This window comes from Triplophysa rosa, linkage group LG16 (genome assembly GCF_024868665.1).
Source record: "Triplophysa rosa linkage group LG16, Trosa_1v2, whole genome shotgun sequence".
In the NCBI taxonomy this organism is placed as follows: domain Eukaryota; kingdom Metazoa; phylum Chordata; class Actinopteri; order Cypriniformes; family Nemacheilidae; genus Triplophysa; species Triplophysa rosa.
In genome coordinates, this window is record NC_079905.1 from 7,152,946 (window position 1) to 7,167,345 (window position 14,400).

A 14,400-nucleotide genomic window follows, 5' to 3' on the forward strand; every position below is an offset into this window, starting at 1 on the left:
TGTAGTTCGGTTCTTTTGGTTCTTTTGGTCCGGACCAAAAAATAAATATAGTCCTGGTTCGCTTAGCGTTCAGACAGGCATTTTAACAGCGAACCTAAAGATACCGAACCTATCAGCTTATGTGTAAAGTCTCAACGTGATTGGACAGCCTTTATGATTTATATTTTAAAACGGAACTTACCGGACATCCAAAACAATGCTGTGTGCTGGGTCCTACATGCTCAGTGTATGCGAAGACCTCATGATCACTTAACCTTGCTTTGCTATTTTAAATAAGTAATAATTGTTGTGTTGAAAGTTGGTCAAATATAAAACAAATGTACAAAATACATACTTTTAAGGACCACAAGTCTTGTTACCAACAGCTACATACTTTTTTTGTGGGACTTAGTTACATCCATTACAAGAGTCTACCAAAGCACCAAACCAGCAGGGGGCCCTAATGAGCTGAAGGATGCATGTTTACTAAAAATGATGGAGGCAACACTTTTTAGAAAGGTAACATCTTATACATTCATTTTACTGAGCTATGTAAAATGTTACTTGATGCTTGTGTTTCTAAAGTGTGTTTTTTTATAATAATGGGTCTTTGGAGATCAATCTAAACTCGAAGGGTTTGGTTTTGTCATATGCACTGTGCCACAAAAAACCTAGAGTACTTTTAAGTCAATATGGTCCACATATTGCTCAAGTAACTTTTCAGAATAACATAATTTCAAAGTAACCGTTGTTATGGACACGGGACAGGAAGCCATCACAGCTCTCTATACTAGGAAATGCATGCATAAATGCACAACAAAAATCTACATCTTGAAATGAAAATAAAAATGTTATCTAATAATGCATCTGCTCTTAAATCCACTGGGTAATGTTTCATTTTTGTGCATGACTGGTTTTTAGAATCTTCTCTGGCTCTCATTACACAATGTACTTTGTTGGGTTTCAGTAGATTGCAGTAGATTGACTGGGGTTTGCCTGTCTAGGTCCACTAATGGTGCTCTTACTGTAGAGTTTAGCATCTAGGGAGGGAGGTTTGGTGTCCCTTGGGGAATTACATCTATTTTGTGGGTGGTTTTGCAGGCATTTGCATAAAATGGACATTATGAAAGTGATACTGTAAGCTTTTCCATATGTTACATTGACTTGTACTGTATATGTTCTATCTATCTATCTATCTATCTATCTATCTATCTATCTATCTATCTATCTATCTATCTATCTATCTATCTATCTATCTATCTATCTATCTATCAAGTTAAAATTGTGAAAAGTTGTGTGCTAGTGCATGTGAGACTTTCAACGAGTGTCTGCCCATATTAAACTGCATGAGTGTTTCTATGTCTGTGTGTGTGTTTGTGTTCTTATGAATATTTCATCTCTGGCATGTCTTGCAGTAGCAGCAGATGGCTTGTCTCTTGCCTTCTTAATGTGCACCTGTACCCTCACGACACATATTTAATCAAGCCATGCCTGGAGCGATTGAAATTCCCCTAATCTTTCAGTCTCGCAGCGTTTTCAGCGGAATGTCCTCTTTTCTGTTGCCACCATCACTGTCCACCTTTTCTACGTCAACAAATTAGATTAGCGATCAGAAAAGCAAAGGTATAAATTGTCTGATCAATACATGTGCCCGGATTAATTGACATCGGGTAATCGCATTCTGAGCATATCCGGACTCTGACTACAGTTAATGTCATAGGACAGTATTGATTTGTGGGTTGAAGATGTTGTCATGTTCGCATAATGTTGTAAATCAGGTAAAGTCAACATTTGAAGTTGTTCATTACCTGAACCACACAGAGACTCGCTGAATAATCATTATGCACACAGGAAACAGGAAGACACGCATGGCACGTCATTCACAGGAGAGTACATGGTGACATTATAGTATTTACAAACAGAACAATGTGTTTGTACATCTGTTGCAAAGTTAACGCTTTTAACTTAAATTTTGAAATATAAAAAACAATAACCACATATTAGCTTTGTAGATAAAAACACATGTCAGTCAGGAGCAGTGAGTGTTTTTTGTGTTCGTATTTTGTTGCTTAATGAACATTAAAGGGATACTTCACCCGAAAATGAAAATTCTGTCATCATTTACTTACCTTCGAGTTGTTCCAAATAGTAGAAAAAAATACAATGGTAGTCAAAAGTGCCCCAGAACTGTTTGCTGTCCTACATTATTCGAAATGTCTTCTTTTGTGTTCAACAGAACAAAAAAAATGATAAAAGCAATTTTTCCTACTATGGGAGTCAAAGGGGCGTTCCAAATCTGACTGTCTGGTTATAAGCATTCTTCCAAATATCTTTCTCGGTGTTCATCAGAACAAAGAAATGTATAAAGATTTGGAACAACTCGAAGGTGAGTAAATGATGACAGAATTTACATTTTTGGGTGAAGTATCCCTTTAAAAACACGTTTATTAAGCTGCTGTCCCTTTAAGAGCTAATGCACGGGTGATACCGTGTGTTTTATCCCAAATGTTTGCGTACACTTAAGATTTTAAAAACACTTTTTTTTTACTTTTACAAGGATACTTGCTAATGTGGGCATTTCGATACAATTTTGGGTGGATATGTCTGTTCAAGACTGAATAAGACGACGCGAAAGAGAACTCAATATTATGCACGTTGTCTGAGCGCTTTGTGGTCGCACGCATACCTCAAACACCCCGCGCAAACCGTATTGATTTCTCTTTTTTTCTTGCGAATATTTAAATACAAAAATGCAAATTATAAACGATACACTGACCAGTGCTGTCAACTGTCCCAAAGGTCGCTAATCTTTTTATGTTTTATATGTTGCCTTTTTCTAGATTTCTTAGCGTGTGCATTTAATTTAATACTGTACAGAGGTGGTCACGTGCACTTGTTGTTTTAAGGGCCGCGTCTGAAAGCGGTATCTATCACACTGAAAGCTCTCGGGTTTTGTAGTGCGTGAGCAGGCGGATGAATAGATGAAGGTTTGTGTTCTTAGAAGGTTTTTATGTATTCCTTACCATCTCTGGTCCAGAAAGGCTTCAATTTTTTGGAAGCAGAATGTCTGCGCATCGCCCACGTTGTGTCCTTCATCTTTGTCCGACATCCGACTGTCACAAACATCTAAGACAGCTCTGCCACACAAAGAAGAAAAAGAAGAATAGAAAGAGAAAAGGAGAGAGAGAAATAAAAGTTTGTATTTGCACTTTAACGTGTCACTTTACATCAACTTTACATATTTATAATGTCTCTGAGACCACGAGAGGAAAAGACTTCACGGGGTGAGCCCTCGAAAACTCTGAAGTGGGAAACATTAATAATGTGAATATTAGAATATTCATGTGTAGGAGACAATCGGTTCAGATTCTTGACGTCTGTGTGGAAGATGAAAGAGTTTTATTACTAAGGGCTTCTGGGATATCACCAGCACTCCTCCTCTATCCCGCAAACGGTCATTTAAACATCACTTACCAAGAGTGGAACAGGAAAAGGACGTGTTCAGGTTGTGTGTTAAAGTATGGCTCTCTGTTTCGGCCATTAACAGGCCACTCAGTCATCATTAATATTGTATAGCAGACGTTCACCCACAAAACTGTTGTGACGTCCAAAACAAGTGAGACTGAGACTCAAAGCGTGTTGAGTTAATGTAGATTTAATGTACAATTGCTTGAGCTTATCAAATCTTCAAACATAAGTTCTTCGTTCTCTTCAAATCAAAAGACAGACACGAGCACCAAATTCACGGAACCTTTGAGAAACACCCTCACGGTAATTTATTCATAAATCTCATGTTTGACGTGTCACAGCGAGAGAGTTGGTGATGCCATGTGTCCCTCAGGCTCCAATTAGACTCTTCATTCAGAACTTCTGTAGAGCCCAGAGGGAGAGCCGTATTTGCATTTCAAATGTTGAAACATCACCTCTTCACCTACAACTCCATTGTTGCCCAATTAAGACAGTGGGACAATTATAGGACTATACGGGGGGTGAAGCACCTGCACGAATTGTGTGTATTACTGTTAATATTCACCGGATTGCTTTTATATGAATATTCAGTTTTGAAGAAGCCAGAAATGTATCCACCCACTCCAGTTTTTTTAGCAGCCGACTACTGTTGAGTATTGATGAGTTTGACGTCATACCATATTGCAGGAGCATTTCAAAGAATTTTACAGGGCTTGATACAGATCAGCGTTGATACAGCTGTGCAGAACCTCCAGAGGAGAAAGCGTAAACATTCGTAAATCGTTCTTGCAAGGATTTCTCACTGAACAACAATAGGGAGAGATTCATGGTTGTTTAACCTGATGCATTATTAATGTCACTCTTTGTAAATATTTGATGTCTTTTTTCACGGGCATAAGTCATAGCGCAAGTCATTACACAGACTAGAGTAATGCCTGAAGGACGTGAGCTACGGGAACACCGTATGCTTTGGCAATGCAGGGATCATTGGTTCGATTCTCAGGGAATGCATGGATTGATAACATGTTTAACTCATGTACATGCATGTGTACGGCATACATATTAGGACATCGTCAGACCTCAGCGTCAGTACTCGGGTATCAGATTAAACGGCATCGCGCCTCAGACAAAAAGGCATCAGTTCTCAACAAAACAGCGTCGGGGTTAAGGTCTCGACCAATCAGGCAACAGGCAAAACGGCCTCAGACTAAAAAGCATCAGCTCTCGCGCAACAAGGCATCAGGCGAAACGGCCTCAGACTGAAAGGCATCAGATGACTCTAGAAGTGGCCACGCCCCCCCTCCCGCATGACGTCAATGCCGCAAACCCTTTTTGAGCAGCACTTTTACGGCAGACAGACAGGTACACGCGAAAGGTAGGATGTCCACGAGTTTTTAATAGTTTTAATCGTTACACTTTATGTATTATGTATTATGTATTATATATATATAAAGTGTAACGATTAAAACTATTAAAAACTCGTGGACATCCTACCTTTCGCGTGTACCTGTCTGTCTGCCGTAAAAGTGCTGCTCAAAAAGGGTTTGCGGCATTGACGTCATGCGGGAGGGGGGGCGTGGCCACTTCTAGAGTCATCTGATGCTTTTCAGTCTGAGGCCGTTTCGCCTGATGCCTTGTTGCGCGAGAGCTGATGCTTTTTAGTCTGAGGCCGTTTTGCCTGTTGCCTGATTGGTCGAGACCTTAGCCCCGACGCTGTTTTGTTGAGAACTGATGCCTTTTTGTCTGAGGCGCGATGCCGTTTAATCTGATACCCGAGTACTGACGCTGAGGTCTGACGATGTCCTAATATGTATGCCGTACATGTGTCTAATGCAGAAATGGAAATACAGCAGAAATGTCCTTTACAAAGTAGAGTAGGCTTGCTTGTTGTGCATATCACTGTGTGCTACAGAACATACAATACTGTTGAGCTGAGTGTTTGGACTGCTGGTGAGATACTGACACCTCATTAGTGTAACTGCAGTGTCACACCGCCACTAGTTGGACAATTTAAAAGAGAACGTGGATTGTGTTTGGATATCTGCAGCTCTGTGGATTTGAAAAACGAGGTACAGCAAATGCCCAATCAAGTGAGTTTTTCTATTTGGGATCTATTGTAATACGGCCCTCAATAGATCAAATCTGACAAACAGACAAGTGGAACACAAGGGCTTATGCCTTGTCAGATGTGGGAATAGTTAAAGGGATAGTTCACCCCAAAAAGAAAATTTTGTCTTCATTTACTCACCCTCAAGTTGTTCCAAACCTGTATAAACGTCTCTGTTCTGTTTAACACAAAGAAAGATATTTGGAAGAATGTTGGCAATTTTCAGTTCTGGGACATCATTCACTACCATAGTAGACATTTTTTTCTTCAAAATTTTAATTTTGTTCTGTTGAAAACAAAATGAGATATTTTTAATTTAGGAAAGCAAACAGCTCTGGGGGAATTTGACTACCACTTCAAATGTTCCTACTATGGTAAGTCAATGATGTCCCAGAACTGAAAATTGCTAACATTCTTCCAAATATCTTCCTTGGTATTCAGCGCAGTAAAGTAATACAGGACTGGAACAACTTGATGGTGAGTAAATGATGACAGAATTTTCATTTTTGGGTGAACTATCACTTCATACTTCAAAAACACTTTTTTGCGCTAAAACCAATTAAATAATAATAATTTTAAGAGTTAGTTGCAACCATTCAATTCAATTCAATTTTATTTATATAGCGCTTTTCACAATGTGCATTGTTCCAAAGCAGCTTTACAGAAGAAAATAAGAAAAACACAGAAAGGTAAAACACAGCACAGTGCATGGTGTTTATAGACCAAGCAAGATCATTATAATAAATAATATCTAATAAATAAATGAATAAATTAATTAATTAATAAATGAATGCAGTCTCCCGGTGAGCAAGCCAACACTGCTCTGCTCTGCTCTCCATATTGGAAGTCTTGGGTGATCTGCCTCGACTAATTTTTCAATTTATTCTTTCTGTTCATACATTTTTTCTATTTTTATCACTAACTTAATAATGGTAACATAATGCTCCAAAGACGCCAAAGAAATGATCAACTCATTTTTTTGTATCGGCTCTCGTGCCCATATTAGTTGTAATTGTAATTTTTGTCATTGTTTTATATCATAAAATTCATTTTGAGTGGTATTATAATCATGTTGTATTTATTCCTTTTATGTTTGTTTTATTTTGAATTTCAATTTACGATACGTATTCCTACCAGACCCCACCCTCTTCTGGAACCCAGCCACAAACACCTTTACACAATTGGAGGAAAACCACTGAACAAGGAAAACCCTAAGACCAGAAAATACCCACTTCAAAATAAAAGTCATGAGGGAGCCAACTAAAGTACTGAAAAACAAAAGAAAATAAATAATAATTCAAAATTTTCAAGTTTGAAGCTATGGCTCTTGTGACGTCCGTATGTGAAAACTAAGCCTGCTCTCCCTTATACATAAACAATTGCTTATACCTCACAAACATTCCTACATCACCCGAAGTCCACTTTTAACAAAATGCTGAGCACCAGGATTTGAAACAATTTGAAGGACCTAACATAGTCCCCACATAACCGAAGTAACAGCAAGTGTTAAGTGTTTTAGAAAAGGTGTCACAAAGTTACAGAAGAGAAAACAACCTCAGTGCCACCTTTGCACAAGCGCTGTTGCCGTGACTGGTGAGTTGGGAAGTCGCTGAATTATCTGCAGGAATTATTTTCAACCCTGGGGCTGTTTTCCTAAGTTTGTGTTACTGCCGTGGGGATGAGAGTCACAGCAAACAACCGCTGGAACCCATTTGCAAAGCAGATTTCACTGTATCGAGCAGGTCATTGAATATAAACTTTTTTGAGGTGTCTTATTTTATCCTCTTTAAGCACGTTTACACTTGATCTCAATGGATGTTTCAGAGTAGATTAGGCTAACATAATTCCCTGCTGGTTTGGTCCTGGTGAAGCTGGTCCACCAGCATGATGTTTAACTAACTACAGCGCCCTTAAGGAGAAAATGCAATTATTTTATACCGTAGATCAAGATGAGCTGTCTAAAATTATTAGATCATCTAAATCAACAACATGCATACTAGACCCTATACCTACAAATCTACTGAAAGAGATGCTCCCAGAAATTATAGATCCTCTTCTTGGTATTATTAACTCATCTCTGACATTAGGACATGTGCCTAAAGCATATAAGGTGGCTGTTATAAGGCCCCTTGTCAAAAAACCCCAACTCGACCCTAGAGAACTAGGGAACTACAGGCCTATATCGAATCTACCTTTCATATCTAAAGTTCTGGAAAAAGTAGTTTCAACTCAATTATGCTCCTTCCTCCAAAGGAATGACATCAATGAAGAATTCCAGTCTGGATTTAGAGCATGTCACAGTACAGAGACTGCTTTGATCAGAGTTACAAATGATCTGCTATTGGCGTCTGACCGAGGTTGTATCTCGTTATTGGTGCTGCTAGACCTTAGTGCTGCATTCGATACCATTGACCACAGCACACTCCTACATAGACTCGAAAATTATGTCGGCATTAAGGGAATAGCTTTGAAATGGTTTAAATCTTATTTATCCGACCGTTTTCAATTTGTAGCAATAAACAATGAGGTGTCACGCAAATCGCAAGTCCAGTACGGTGTACCACAGGGCTCAGTCTTAGGGCCTCTGCTCTTCGCATTATACATGCTACCTCTAGGAGATATAATAAAGCGACACGGAGTTAGCTTTCACTGTTATGCTGATGATACTCAACTTTATATTTCCTCGAAGCCTCATGAAACACAGCAGTTCCATCGAATAATGGAATGCATAGTCGATATAAAAAACTGGATGAGTAACAACTTTTTATTACTGAACTCGGACAAAACGGAAGTGTTACTTATTGGACCGAAAACTGCTATAAGTAACAACCAAGAATACTGTTTAACTATTGACGGATGTTCCATAAAACCCTCGTCGTCAGCAAAGAATCTTGGCGTTCTATTCGATAGTAATCTGTCATTTGAGAGCCACGTCGCCAACACCTGTAAAATTGCGTTTTTCCATCTTAAGAATATATCTAAACTACGTCATATGCTGTCAATCTCAGATGCAGAGAAGTTAATTCATGCATTCATGACATCAAGACTAGATTACTGTAATGCACTGTTAGGTGGTTGCCCTGCAGGCTTATTACAAAAACTCCAATTGGTCCAAAACGCGGCAGCTCGAGTTCTTACACGTACAAAAAAGTATGAACATATTAGCCCGGTTCTGTCAACCTTGCACTGGTTACCTATAAAGCATCGCGTTAACTTTAAAATCTTGCTTATTACCTATAAAGCCTTACATGGTTTAGCTCCTCAGTACTTGAATGAACTCCTTTTGTATTACAGTCCTTCACGTGCATTACGCTCTCAGGCGTCCTGTCAGTTGGTAATACCTAGAATTTCAAAATCAAGTGCAGGTGGTAGATCCTTTTCCTATCTAGCGCCTAAACTTTGGAATAGTCTTCCCTGCACTGTCCGGGAGGCAGACACACTCTGTCAGTTTAAATCTAGACTAAAGACGCATCTTTTTAATCTTGCATACACTACTCTTCCATAATATAAATCTTCAGAGGGTTTAGGCTGCATTAGTTAGATCAACCGGAACCAAAAACACAACTGATGTACTTGTTGCATCAAAGAGTACAGAACAGTACTCTACTCTCAGCCAGTCTTGTCTCATTGTTCCAAGGTTACCACAGCGAGCAGGATGCAGTTCATGGCCTGACCTGATGGTAGAGCGGAGAATGGGAAGTGGGGACCTGACAAGAGCTGAGATGATAGAGCTGGATAAAGAAGGACGCGGTCTCTTGACATGTCTTCACCACAAAACTTCAAATGCTATTAGATTATTAATGATAATCTTAAACTATAATTTATTTTATTATTAAGTTTATTTATTTTATTTAGCCTTGTTGTGCAAGTTCTCTGGAGCTTGTGCAGAGGCAGCAGCTTTTGCCAGAGGGGAACTGGAATCCCCTGGTTGGGCCTGGGTTCTCCTGAGGTTTTTTTTCTCGATTAGAGTTTTGGGTTCCTCGCCACCGTTTGCATACTGTTTTTGCACTATCTGCCTGACCGGGGGGGCTGCTTTAGAATCTTAAAGTTTTACTTAATTAATATTGCATATAGGAATTTATTATCTGTTATATTTGACCTGTGCTTCTCTCTCCTTTATCCTAAATGTGTGCTCTCACTGAGCGTGTGTGTGTGTGCGTACTTGTCTGTGTACGTACGTGTGTGTGTGTGTGTGTGTTGTGTGTGCGTGCGTGCGTGCGTGCGCATCCGTGTGTGTGTGTGTGTGTCTCTGTGTCTGTGTGTGTTGGTGCGTGTTGTGTGTGTGGAGTGTTTTGTGTGTGGGTGTGTCTGTCTTCTGTGTTTTCAACCTTTTCTTGTTTTTGCAGGTACAACTTTGATTGTTTTGCTTATAGTCAATATGTCTCATGTACAGCTGCTTTGTAACAATGAAAATTGTAAAAGCGCTATATAAATAAAGTTGAGTTGAGTTGAGAGAGTTTATGGTAATACATTAGTTAAAACAGGGCTTTAGGATGTTTTACGCAGTTATGCATTTTCAGATTTTTTTCTTCCTTGCCACAAAAAAGTGATGCTTTTTTTTTTTTTAGAAATGTTTTAATAATATTTAAAAAGTGTTCTGATAAAAAAAAGAATTTGTAATTTTTATACTTAGAGCTAAACATTTATATATAATATATATATATATATTGCAAAATTATGTACATTTTTGGCTGGATTTGTTTAAAAATTTCCACTCACACCAGTTGCCTCTTACAAGACTGTTGTAAACCATTCTCACATGTTAATCATTTAAATCCCTATTTAAGTCAGACAGTCAGACAAAGTTGCCTTTGTGACATGTCAATCAGAAGAAATATTCAATGCACGCAGGAAACAAAATATTTACGCTGGCAAGGCACAAAACCCCACATACACAACACAAACCTTGTGTCACAGGTCAATCTTATTGTTGAGTCCTAAATACTAAACAAGCATTGCTTGGCAATATTGTTAATCAGTTTAAAAAGATTTGAATATACTAAATATATATAAATACATACTGGATCCTGCAGGAAGTGTATCCACAGGCTAGTGTAAATGTCAGAGATCGCTTGAAAAAAATGAAATTGAGAAAATAAGTGAAGCTTGAGGCATTTAGCGAATTGCTGTAGCCTAAGGCACTGGAGCTTTCAGAATGGTCAAAACAAAAAAACGGATGACTGGGCAATGCGTCCTTGGGGGGTTAAGGGCAGTTTTATGTATTTGGAGAAACAGATGAAATAGGATGATAGGTCTTCTTTGGAAATGGTGTTTTATTCTTCACCTAGCTATTTTTGATTCATAGACGACCTGTTATTTCAGCCATTGGCTAGTTCAAAGCAAATGCATTAAAAATGCAACAACTCCCCTATAGACCTGAGGCTTCTTCCATATAGGCTAATAATTCCTAGGGTTCAAGTGGTAATGTCACAGCAATTATAGATTTTCTCATTGAATCTTCAGCAAGTCTTTCTAACCCAATTAGAAAATAGCTGTTAAATAGCTGCAATTTTGCAGGTGCTTTGTGCACAGAAGGCTTATGCAGATGAATCCTTGCAGTAACAGCTTGTTATGTCAGAGGCAGTTTGAAGACAGCTTCTTTCTCTATACATTATGCACACTTCATCAGCTCATTTCAGCTCCACAGAGTGCGAACTGACCTAGTCACATAATGACAGTAAGAAGAGAAACTCAATTACTCTTTTAGTAATCTGCAGAATTGCACATATGGAGCTCTCATCTGCTCAATGTGTTCCTGTGCGATTTACTGTGTGATATTTCCTTTTACACTGAGGTCAGGAAGTCCTGATTATTTGTGTATGTGGCACTGATAATGTTTCTTGTGAGTACGTTTGCAACAGTACACTGACTCGATACTTAGATCTAGCAACTATTGTGATTATTAAATACTACGTTCATTAATGTCAGTGGTGCAAAGATTTAATAATATTATGTTGTGCTTTCTATTTTGCTCCTTGCTTGTCAGTTACACTAGAATAATCTCTCTTATTCACATTAGTAATGCCTGTCTATACAACAGCAACTTGACAAATCTAAGAAATCTGTACAAGCGCTTCGGAGAATAAAGCACAGATGGTCAATCAGGAAGACAACCTTGTTTCAAAGCATACAGATGCTCCAGATTCAATTAATATGATGAAACGTTGTCATTCTCAATTCACTGCGGATAAGGAACAGGCTGAATCCTGTTTACAATACCAGTGCAATGTCTTAACAATGATCCCACATGTATATCTTGCACAGTTAATATTTAATCACTTTTGATAGGCTAATGTCTGGACTCAGTAATGTTACAATGAAGGATCATATTAGCTTTGGACGTAGATCAACAAAGACACTTTATTTCCCAGCTGAGCTTAATTCTCAGAGAAAGGTTGAAGTTTTTCCTTATTGTAAGAGTCACATCCTGAAGGCCTTTTCATAGTTCTTCAAACGCGAAGTTTAAGCAATAGTGACATCATGTGGCTGAAATAAAAATAGCTTTTTAGAGAAAGAAAGAAATAAGGCAGATGCAAATAAGAACACATGTATTAATATTTCATGTTACACTGAGCATGACAAATGACAACATCACATTTTATCATACTATAAATAGGCCTACTATTAAGAGCTGCAGGTAACAAGAAGGGGAGTATGCAGGATTTGTTATCTGGTTTGGCTTATGATCATTTTCATATAATTATGCTAAAACGTGCACTTGATGGTTTTTATTCCACTGTTGTCCCAAATACCTCAACACACAATTCCAGAGTTAGGTTTTCTCCTGGAAGGGACACGGTCACATAACGGCCCTAGAACGCTGCCACACTTCAAGATCTTCTACCCTCCAGCAGGGATGGAGGACACTTTAACACACCTGAATAAAAGTGCCAGAAGAAGTTTAAGTATCACCTTAAAATGAAAAATATGATCATATTGATCTATTATTAATCCTTACACTGTTTGCACGGCCCTCAGACTCCAGTGTATCTTCGATGTGAACCACAGCTCCATTCAGCTGTTCAGAGCAGCAGTCTGCACGATTGGTAGGCCTATATAACGATTGCATAACTCTGAATCAGATCCAATCTCCACCAAGGATTGTTTTCAGTATCTGTTTGAGCACAAGAGCCCTTGGTCAGGTCAGCCTGCCGGTTCCCATCAATGGCGTTCTGTGCGAGACCCAGATTTATAAACTCAATTTACACTGGATGTGCCACACGGACCCGTTCAGATTGAACCACTGCTGATGTGTCTAAGACACACACGAAAAGGAAGCATGATTCATGTCCTCTCAAAAATATATGCATAACACTCTCATTTAGATTTACCTTCGGAGATTACACCTCAACCTCAAATAGGCCCTACGGTCGGCTACTTTTAAGAGTACATTAACATATTGTAGTTCTACAGGCTGGATTTGTTGCTCCAGCCTGTACGGAATTTATTTTTGCAACCCTAAAGAAATGTCAAAATAAACAGATGATTTTATAATTCGCTTACATTAGCATTTATTGATATTTCAGTGGAGGCAGGAACTACTGCAAAAATCATAGGATTTTTGGCTTATTAAAAATACATGGCAAAAATTATATTTAGACATTATGTTATGTTTAAAAATTAAACAAAAATAAATATATAAAATGTTTACAATTTAAGCTTAAAACAAGAAAAATATCTGCTAGTGGGCTAAGAAAAATAGCCTACATATACAAGTTTAAACGTAATGGAGTTTATTCAAGTTTATTGGCAGATTTCTGAAAAATTAGATGTTAGAAATTAGATCTTCAACAATTTTTTTTGTCAGAAAAGTCATCTCAAGTCGATGCATTTTAAAATATCAAGATTTTTTTTGCAGCGTAACAGAAATTAAAGGGATAGTTCACGCAAAAATGAAAATTCTGTCACTAATTACCCACTCTCTAGTTGTTCCAAACTTGTATGAATTTCTTTGCTCTGATAAACACAGTGAAAGATATTTGGATGCTTGCAACCAAACAGTTCTTGGACCCCATTGACTAACATAGTAGGAAAAATGACAATGGTAGTCAAAAGTGCCCCAGAACTGTTTTCTGTACAATCTTCAAAATATCTTCTTTTTCGTACAACAGAACAAAAAGCAGCATTAAGCCAAAAGACTGTTGGGCCGTACCTTTCAACACAATGTTTTCTGTAAAAAGAAACTCGCATGGGTTGTTCTTCAGCAACAAAAAATAAGTTCTCTTTAAAAGGGTTTAAATGGTTTTTACCTCTGAGTTTAAGAGTTGCACAAGGTACCGTATAGAGATAAGAACCACCCTGGCCACAATGATGTTTATTAGAAACCATAGCTCTTTCATTCCTACCAAGTATGTAAAGTCTCTTGGTCTGCAATATGTAATGTTGTATTGAGAGGTCTTCTCGGGTCCAAAGATCTTTACCCGACCTGAATCACATTGAGTCTGACAGACCCAATAAAGTTAGACCCGAGTTTCATTCATTTATTCATTCGTTTACAGATTAATTTGTTTGTTTATTGGTACATTTATCTTTTTATCAATTTAAACTTAAGTCATTTACACATTAAAGCACATTAGTAAATCCACTGTATGCAGAGTGGAAAGTGTGCCTCGCTCTCAAGCGCTTTCTGCCGCCATGTTGCTTTTTTTTGACAGGTATAATGCAAATCATCAGTAGTGTTTTTTGAGGAAATGTATATTGGCAAGTCAGTCCAGTTCACCATTTTGGTGACTTTAAAAATGTCAAATTAATGATACTGAATTGAAATCTTCATCTAAAAGTCTTGTATTTAAGTGCCATTTTTATACATAAAGACATGGAAATTGCAATTGTCTACATACCAGAGT